Raw genomic sequence first — 10,442 nt, 5'->3', positions numbered from 1 at the left:
GATTCTGTGTCTCCCTCTCTCTCTGCCCCTCCCCCACCCATAGTCTGTCTCTCTCTGACTCTCAAAAAATGAATAAATGTTAAAAAAAATTTTTTTGAACTACCACCACAAAGGAGGGGAAACTGGCTGAGCTTGAGAAGAAAATGTGGTCTTAGTCACTCTTCTGGCCCATTTTCCTCCTGTCCTTTAGTTCTACATTTGCTTACTGAGTTAAACTAGCCTCTTCCTTTCTGGAGCAGGTCAGTCTGGAAAACAATAAGAATTCTCTACTCTAAACTGTTCTAGAGACACTAGCTGCCAGTCAGGCTGCCTACTACAGGGATTTATCCCCTGTTCAATTATTTTCTAGAATTTTTTAAAAATAATGTGAAAAACTTTAAACTAGTATAACAAGTACTATGGTTTTCCTCCACCATTAAATAAAAGTTTTGGGAAAGAAAAGAAAACAGGAAAGGGAAGGAAAGGAAAGGAAGGAAAACACCAGACACCTGGCATCCCTGAGGCTGGGAAGCGGTAGATATCAACAGGCAAGAGCTGAAATGGGAAACCATAAGTAGCCAATGTGGGAGCCCATGTGAAAAGGTGGCAGGAGGCTAAGTTCCCACAAATGTAAGCGGGGCAAAGCCTGTAAAATCTGGGTTACTTCTCCTAGGAGAACCATATTTGTACTCATAGACTGATGAAGCCTGGACAAATTTGGGTTACATTTTGACTTATTTACTTATTTCCTCCCCTTTTAAACTATAAGGAGATTGATAATAGGGACTCTATGTCACCAGCACCTAGAAGAGTGATGGGTGTGTATATTAGGCATAGCTCAGTGCTTAAGAATTATGTGAGAAAGGAAAGGGAAAAAGCAAATACTTAATGACTGCAAATATTTAAGAGGAATCTTTCTTCTTTTTTTTTTTTTTTTCCCAAATGGCAGGAATCCAGAGCCAAGCCTGGTGACAATGTGATAAATCTCCATCAATATCAGATATTATAATAAGTGGAGAGATTGGAGGAATTCCAAAGATACTTTGAGAAATGGAGGCATTGTTGGAATATAACTTCCAGTTGCAACAGCATTTAACAAAATACTTTGGATGTCTGAGTAGTGGTATGTGTGCTAAAGTCTTTCTGATACTTTATAGTCACACTCATGTGTCAGGTGTTAGATTATGTGGCCTGCAGGAATTTAAAAAAGAGCTCATTATCACAAGAGGTTTTCATCCACTGAATTAAAAAAATTTTTTTAATGTTTATCTATTTTTGAGAGAGAGAGAGAGAGAGAGAGAGACAGAGCATGAGCGGGGTAGGTGCAGAGAGAGGGAGACACAGAATCTGAAGCAGCTGTCAGCACAGACCCTGACATTGGCCTCGAACCCTGGAGCAATGAGATCATGACCTGAGCTGAAGTCGGATGCTTAATCGACTGAGCCACCCAGGCACCCCCATCCACTCAATTTTTAAAAGAATCAGTATTACAATCTTGGCACTGACATACCGAACTTAAGAAATGGAGAACTGAAGGAAGGAAGGAAGGAAGGAAGGAAGGAAAGAAAACTGATCAGCATCTCAACCAAAAGTGAGGGAAATGATTAAAGAAGTACCCCAAATGAAAATCTAAAAACAATGTGAGGATGCTTTTGTTTATAAATAACAGAAATAAACTCTGGCTGGTTTAAGTAATAAAGAGGACTTGATAGAACAATAATGATGGAATGATATTCCAGCCAATTCACCCTAAGACAGCCATCTTATGTTTTTGTGATTGGTTGGTGTTCATGCTGCACCTTTTGTTAAATATTTTGGCCACCATCTCTGGACACTGGAGCTCCTCATAGACTCCAAGAGCAAGACACAGCCAGACCTCAGAAATGGACCAGAGCCTGTGTATCATAGATGGTAATTTTGGCAACAAGCAACAGAAAAGTCTGACTCAAACTGGCTTATAACAGTGGTTGGCAAATGACAACCTATATGTAGGTTGGACACCTGTCTTACTGGAACACATTCATGGCCATTCATATCTGTATTGTGTAGGGATGCTTTAGAGCTACAATGGCAAAGTGGATTAGTTGCAACAAAGACCTCATAGCCTGCAAATCTTAAAGTATTTACTATCTGGCCCTTTAAGAAAAAGGTTGGTGACCCATGGCTTCTATAATAAGTCATTTATTATCTAATATAATTGATTCAGTCCAAGTTGGGCTCAAAAACTCCATCAAAGTCTCCAGCTTTTTAGAATTCTTTTTACAGTCATCTTCAATATTGCCCTCATCCCAGGATGGTCACACTCATGGTGGCAAGAGAGCTGACAATATAATTGGGACTATGTACTTCCTTGTTCCTCTCAGCAGGATAAAGAGTAACTTCCCCCTCGATATGGAATATAAATTTTTAATCAGATTGGGCCAATTCAGGATGCATGCCCATCACCGGATCAATACAAGTGCCAGGGGATTGCCATGCACATCTTATTTTAGACTAGTTTCTATCCCCCTCTAAGAAGGGATGAATCCAGAACAAGATCAGCATTGCTTAGAAAAGAAAATGGAGAGTGGATATTAGGTAAGAAAGCAACAGTGCTGAAACCACGAAGCATTGACCAACTATGGGAAGCCTAGGAATCCTCTTTCCTCTCCATCTCTAAATCTCTGCTTCCCTCTTTGACTCTGATTCATTGTTCTTTCTCATTAAGCCTGTTTTGTCTACTTCCCCCAACACATGATGGAAAGTCAAGCTGTTAACAGCTCAGATATTTATTATTATGGTCTTACAACTAACTGAAAGAGACTAATCTGATTTTCTCTACCTTATTTTTTAATTCCTGGAGAAGGATTTTGATTGGCCCAACATGGATCAGGGGAGCATCCTTCAATCAAAGGTGAGGTCATGTTCTAGAATTTGGAAATTCACTACTGCCATGTGGATGGTGGTAGAGAGAAGGTCAGTTCTGGAAAACAGTGTTGCAGTGATGAGTTGTCCACATATTCATTTTTGGGGGTCAGATTAAATAATACAATATTTTGTATTATAGGTGACTATGTACATGAGGATTGTTTTTCATTTTGAGAAAAGCAGACCCAAAAGAGCATTCATTTAAACAAGATAGTTTCTCTTTCTTTCATATCAAGCAAAGTAGGCAAATTGGTATGGCACTTCTGTCTACTCATCTTCTGTGTTGCCCTTGTCTTCAGTGTCCAGGATGGCATTTGGGGCTTCTGTTAGTGTGTCCACTGTTGTAGCAGCAGGATGGAAGAAGGGACAGGGAAGGGGCAAGAGGTACACAACTATCATTTAAGGAAAGTTCCAGAAGTTGCTATATAATACTTTCACCTAGTCCTTTGCAACAGAAACTGGGAAACAGCACCCCCCTCCCCCCCATTTGCCTTTTTGTCTGGACAGCTAAACGCCCAGCCTAAAAATCAGGGGTTCTGTTACAACAGAAGAAAGGAGAACAGTGTCTGCAAAACAATCATTCATTTTTAGAATACACAGGTCTTTTAAGCTAAAGCGTTTACTTTTAACTCAGAAAGAAAAAAAAAAAGTCATCATTAAGGAACATAAAGGAGAGCCTAATAATACAACTCATGTCTTGTATTCCCATAATTGAAATTTAAATGCATTAAAGTAACACAGAAACACACAAAACACAGCCATTGTTTGCTTATGCCATGTTGGGCCTTCGAATAAAGATAGTGCTGTGTCCTAGTGAAGAACTATCTCCCAGACTATGACAACCTGTTCATGTCATTTTAGACAAAATTCTGTGGAATTCTATAGCTGCTGTGGTATAAAATGAGACAGACTAGCATTCCTTAAATTCAGATTCAGACTTAGAAACATGAAATGTTGAAAAGTTATTATTTAAGCCCAAGAACTTCTCCTACTGGCTATCAAAATGGAAATGTGCAAAATGACCAGGTGTATTTACTCAACTAAAAAAAAACCTGATCCCTGTTCTACTTGCTGCAGTGATGGCTTGGAAAGTTCCATCAAAGGATTTGTAACTTGCCTTTCAAATTATGATTGATGGGCTTAGCCTTTTCATAGCCAGTTCCCTATGGAAAGAAGATTCAAACAATATTCCCCATGCTACTGTGGTCAGTCCTTACTGGTGACTGCACGAGCTTGACTCCATCCATTTAGATTTAGAAAAAAATAGTAAATCTCAGGCCTCCTGCCTGTGAATGAATGGAAAGTAGAGAAAAGGATTTTTTAGCATCTGAAATGTTCCAACAAAACCGAGCTCTGCTACAGAGGGTGGGACAGTGTTTAGGGCAACACCCTTCCTGCCGTCATGGAGTACAAGGGCATGTATTCAAGTATTACTTGGTGACAAGAATAGAACATTATTCCGAGCAATAAAGTGTTATTCAAATTCTACCCAAGTACACAGATGCTGGAACACGGTAATTATTGTAAGAAAAAGTGTTTAATTTAGAAACTACCTAACCTTTTTGGTTTCTATTTTTTATGACATCTGTAATCTAAAGTAGCAACAAACCTGTGTCTCTCAAGCTTTTACATCAAATTCTAAACCTGATTTGCAATTTTATTTTCGGACCAGCGATCCATTTATTAGCGCTCAGTCTGTTTCAGAGATTTAAAACCAGTCTGGGCCCAGGTAATCTGCAAAGGGTAGAGAAGGAAAACGAATGAGTGCTATTGTTTCCCAACAAGGCAGAAGAGTAACCATACCCCCATTGGGCTGTCGCATTCCCCCTGCGCTGCTCCTAGAGATCTGGACAGAAGAGAGAGTCGTAGAATAGCTGATGCTTGCCAAGTGTTGGAATTTTGGCCTCTCAATGTGAATCAACAAAATAATCCAGCCAGTGTTGGTTATATTTAATTAAGTCTTAGATCCTCTGCAAATCCACTCATTAATAAATTCATTGTTTTGGCAATAGTTTTTCAAGCAGCTGTCTATACCCAACCCTGTGCTACACTATGGGTATACATGCAATGGTCAGAAAAGGTCTTCATCTCAGAGGGCTCCCATCACCATCCAGTGACAGTGATATTCATTTCAGTTATAGGAATAATCAGCATGTTTATGGGAAATGATTACAGAAAAAAATTACAAATGATTATAGCAATTAGATGGAATTACAAAGACATTTTAAATTGTCCAAACTTCCTATAATGTTATCCTAATCCTATAATTGTATTGTACTCTTCTAATGCTTTTAATAAAAAATACAACAGAAATTTCAAATGCTAGTGTTAAAAATTGAGTGATGCATTTTGATCTATGCAAACAAAGTTACCTTAAGTAATAGAACTGCCACTGTAAACCAGTTGCTTTTTTAAAACAAAAGTCAATTATGTAATCATCATAATAGATTCTATCTATCATATGCATAACACAGTTATTACAGCAAATCCACTTAAGGCTTCCCTGGAGTAGGGAAAAAGGAATGAGTGAAAACCAGAGAATAAAATAGCTTATACTATTTTTGGCCCTCTGATGAAAAGGACAGTGAGATGAATGACCCTTTTTAACCTTTTTACCGAGCATGTTGCCATTTATTAAGCACCCATGATGTCATGGTTAGGCTTACCAGAAAACATTCTTGAGCAGCTTCATAAATTTTGTCATTAGCACATGCAGTCCACCCTATATTACCGAGAAAAGTACTTCTTGAAATACCTCAAAGAGGGAAGTATTCACATAAATACGTAACAGATATGGTGGTCATCAGACCTGGACCAATGGTGTCGATGGTTTACCTACAAACCAACTTGCTGCCAGGATCCTACCCACTTTCAGCTGAGGATACAGGTTCTGTGAATTTGAGGGTCCTAACAGCGCTACAAATACCATGAGGACTACCCAGACAGGACTATGAGTATTTCCCTCAAAGATAATACAAAATAAATATTGAGGAGTTGTTTTGACCAGGAAGCCTGACAAATTCCACCCTTCAACTAAATGCCCTTCTGATGTCTTCAGAGCAGAAAGACCCAGGTTACCTGAGTATTTAAAAGGAGGCTTTACCACAAAAGAAGGGATGGAAGGACAAATGCTTATCAAGTTCTTCAAAAGCAACAGTTGAAGTGAACAAACTGCTGCGGATGCTTTTAATATGTGAGTTTACAAAGTCGTGTGCTCATTTCTGTCACCAGGAAGTAAGAGATAAAAGTCCCTTTCAAAATCATTAAATCAACACAGATGTGATCTTTATAGACTTTTCTCATTTCTGTCATTCCTGTTTCTGAAGATTTGAACTTTTATCCATTCAAAAATATTTATTGATTTCCTACCACGTGGCAGACAATGATCTGGTGCTTAGAAGAAATACATCAGAGAATGGGACAAACAGGGATCCCTGTCCTTATGAGGATTACATTCTAAGTAGGAAGCTGAAAATAAACCACAAACATGATAAGTAATTTCCAGAGACATTAGAAAGGATAAATGTTATGGACAAAAGGAAATATTAGACTAGGGTAAGAGGCTCAGGAGTGCTAGAGATGGAGAAGAAAGCCAAGTCCAATTTAAATAGGTGGCACAGTAGGTCCCACTGAGAACAGGACAACTGAGAAAACATGTGAAGGTGAGGAGTGGGCCATGTAGCTGTCTGGGGAAACCATTTCAGGCTGAGGGAACAAACATGTCTGGGGGCTTGAGTAAGAGCAAGGAGATAAGTATGACTGGAGTAGAATGAGTGAAGGTGACATTAGCAGGAGTTGAGGTGGGAGCGGTGATGGGACAGCAGGCCATTGGGGGCACGTAGGCCTTTGTAAGGACTTCTGACTCCTCTGAATGAAACAGGACATCATCATGAAGGCTTGAGCAGAGGAGGGACATGATCTGACTTGCATTTTTTAATATCTCTCTGACTTAATTCTTGCAGTGAGACTGTCATCTAGGGTCAAGGGTAAAAGGAGGGAGGCTGCTTAGGAAGTGATTGCAATCATCCAAGAGAGAGGCGACAGTGGCTCAGACCAGGCAAGTAGCAGGGGAGGTGGTGAAAAGTGATTGGGTTCCAGATATATTGTGAAGTAGGAGCCAACATGATTTGTAGTAGTCAAGGATGACTCTGAAGTTTTTGGGTTGAACTAGTTGGGGATAGGGTCGCCATCATCTGAGGGGGTGGGGCAGGCTTTAAAAGCAAGAACGAGTGTTCGAGTTTGGACTTATTAAGTTTTATACATCGAGGAAGCAATTGGATAAAGGTCTGGAGTTTAGGAGAGAAGTCAGAGCTGGGAATACACATTTGGCTGCTTTTGGATAATATTTAAGGCAATGAAACTGGGTGAGATCACCAAGCGAGAGAGCAAGGAAGAGAAGAGCCCAAGGAGAAAGCCCTGGGACCCTCCAAGATTATGAAGTTAGAAGAGGGACTAGCCAAGGAGACTGAGAAGAATGCCCAGTGAGGATGAGGAAAACCAAGAAAGGGTGTGTGCGGGAAGCCAAGGAAGACACTGTTTCAGAGAAGAGGGAGTAGTCAGCTCTGTCAAATGCTCCTGACACACACCCAAGCTGTGGACAAGAACTAACCTATGGGAAATATAGGTCACTGGTATATTTGGAGAGAGCAGTTTCAATGGAGTATTCGTGGGAGAAACTCCTGTTTGGAGCGATTTAAGAGGTGATCAGAAGAGAAAAATTAGAGGCAGCAAATATAAATAACCCTTTAGAAAAATTGTGCTTAGAAGAGAACAAAGAAATGGGGCTATAGCCCCAGGTTTTCTTAATGTTTTCTTTGTGTGCTAATATGAAAAACTACACAAAAAACAAAAAGTGTTGGCAAGGATGTGGAGAAAAAGGAACTCTTGTGCACTGTTAGTAGGAATGCAAATTGGTGCAGCCACTGTGGAAAACAGTATGGAGGTTCCTCAAAAAATTAAAAATAGGATTACCATATGATCCAGAAATTTACTACTGGGTATTTACCCAAAGAATGCGAAAACACTAATTCAAAATATGCACCCCTATGTTTATTATGGCATTATTTACAATAGCCAAGTTATGGAAGCAGCCCAAGTGTCCATCAATAGATGAATGGATAAAAAAAGAGGTGATATATGTGTGTGTGTGTATATATATATATATATATATATATATATATAATGGACTATTGCTTACCATAAAAAAGAATGAAATCTTGCCATTTGTAACACCATAGATGGATCTAGAGAGTATAATGCATATGTGGAATATAAGAAATTAAAAAAAACCATGCAAAATAAAAAAAAGACAAACCAGAAGAACACTCTTTACTACAGAAAACAAACTGATGGTTACCAGCGGGAGTGGGTAAAATAGGTGAAGGGGATTACGAGCATACTTATTGTGAGCACCGAGTAATGCATAGAATTGTTGAATTGTTATATTGTACATCTGAAACTACTATAACACCATACATTAACACTGGAATTGTCATTTTAAACACAAATAAATAACAATTAAAAGCATGAAAAACTAATCATTGCCAAATGAAAGTCCTGATTTTTTTTTTTTTAAGCAGACAAATTGTGTCCTAAACACAATTATTTACTATGGAGTTATTTAACAAACTGTTAATACTGTGTTCTGTACAAGGTCATTTCAGAGATGAGAAAATCACCTCCACTATAAAAGATTCTTTATGCTAACTGATACATGTTTTGGTGTTTCTCACTCCCATCCTTCTCAAAATGCTACCATTCATCTCAGATGGAATACTGCAGTGAGGCGGGAGGACAGTTTCCTTTGCTACTTATACTTAGGACCCTGGGAAGGTCTCCTTACAATGTGCCTTATTTCCAATAGTACAAGGGAAGGGGGAGTGAGTTGGTGTGAGGGCACCGTGGGTGTTGGGAAGATGGGGGGGAGGGGAGAAATAGTATCTCTGAAGTCAGCTCTAACTCTGGTAACCAATTTTCACTGTAATATTGGTGTTTTGTTTTAATAACAAAGGCTAACTTCAAACCCAAAAAGCTCTGTATGTGTACACACGTGTGCATGCGTGTGTGTGTGTGTGTGTGTGTGTGTGTGTTAAAGGTTTCCTTTCCTTTGAAGGGATGGAAACAGCAGGAATTCCTTGCTGTTCCGGTCTTTACCACATTCCAACGTTTGTCGTTGTCTAAACCATATCATGATACCTAAGACACAGCCAATATTCTGAAACTCATTTTTATTATTCTTTTAAGATTAAAAAAAAAGTTTTAAGCTTATGTATTTATTTTAAGAGAGAGAGAGAGAAAGAGTACAAGTGGGGTAGGGGCAAAGAGAGAAGGAGAGAGAATTCCAAGCAGGCTCCGTGCTGTCAGCACAGAGCCTGACATGGGGCTTGAACTCCGAAACTGTGAGATCATGACCTGAGCCAAGTCCAAGAGTCAGACACTTAACCAACTGAGCCACCCAGGCACTCCTGAAACTCATTTTTAAAAGCCTGATTTAATGTAAGGAGCTTTAAAAACATCTTCAAAAAGAGAAGATAATAGTGAATATTGCATCCATGATCATAGGTAAAGATCATCTCTGAGTAAAAGGAATATTTTTATCTTCTATCTTTTCACTAATGTGAATCATTTCAACTGAACTAACTACATAAGTAGTTTCATTTTATAAGAATAAATGTTGGCTCTTCCCGTAAGCAGCCTGAGGTGATCTCTGAAAATGGTTTGCTATTCACTTGACCCGGAAACCCAACAAAATCATGCAAATCAAGAGGTTCAAACCCTCGTGTTCACTTTAAGAACACACGTGAAACTGCCCAGAGCATCAAAGGTATGCATATCTGAAAAGCCACCAAGTATCTGAAAGATGTCACTTTGCAGAAGCAGTGTGTGCCATTCCATTGCTACAATGGTGGGTTGGTAGATGTGCCCAGGCCAAACAGTGGCACTGGACACAGGGTCGGTGGCCCAAAAGAGTGCTGAATTTTTACTGCACATGCTTAAGAATGCAGAGAGTAATGCTGAACTTAAGGGTTTAGGTGTAGCTTCTCTGGTCATTGAGCACATCCAGGTGAACAAAACCCCCAAGATGTGGCATAGAACATACGGGGCTCATGGTGAGATTAACCCATACGTGAGCTCTCCCTGCCACATTGAGATGATCCTTACTGAAAAAGAGCAGATTGTTCCTAAACTGGAAGAGGAAGTTGCACAGAAGAAAAAGATGTTCCAGAAGAAACTGAAGCAACAAAAAGTATGGCCTGGGAGTAAATTCTGCATAAAATAAATGCAAATGAAAGTAAAAACAGACAAAAAAAAAGAATAGATGTTGGAATAATATTTACTATATTAAGAGAAGACTTTCTAACGAATGGCAATTTTTCAAACTACCAATAACTACTAAGTTTCAGAATTACAGGTATCCTAAAATACTATGAGGATAGTGTTGCTATCATTGCTGTGCTAGCAACTCTCCAGTTGCACTACTGAGGGTGATGGAGAGCTCTAGCACCAGGGCCCACAGTGACTTTGATGACCTGTGAAGGGGCGACAAAGGAGTGGGC

The 10,442-nt window shown here is 39.4% G+C and overlaps 1 pseudogene; it reads left to right on the top strand.

Annotated features, from left to right (window-relative positions):
- The first annotated feature begins 9,598 nt into the window (after window positions 1–9,598).
- On the top strand, window positions 9,599–10,165 carry LOC122467081 (annotated as a pseudogene).
- Window positions 10,166–10,442: the final 277 nt, after the last annotated feature.

Source organism: Prionailurus bengalensis, chromosome A3 (assembly GCF_016509475.1).
Source record: "Prionailurus bengalensis isolate Pbe53 chromosome A3, Fcat_Pben_1.1_paternal_pri, whole genome shotgun sequence".
In the NCBI taxonomy this organism is placed as follows: Eukaryota; Metazoa; Chordata; class Mammalia; order Carnivora; family Felidae; genus Prionailurus; species Prionailurus bengalensis.
Note: the sequence above shows the minus strand (reverse complement) of the source record. Positions and strands in the feature narration are given on the sequence as shown.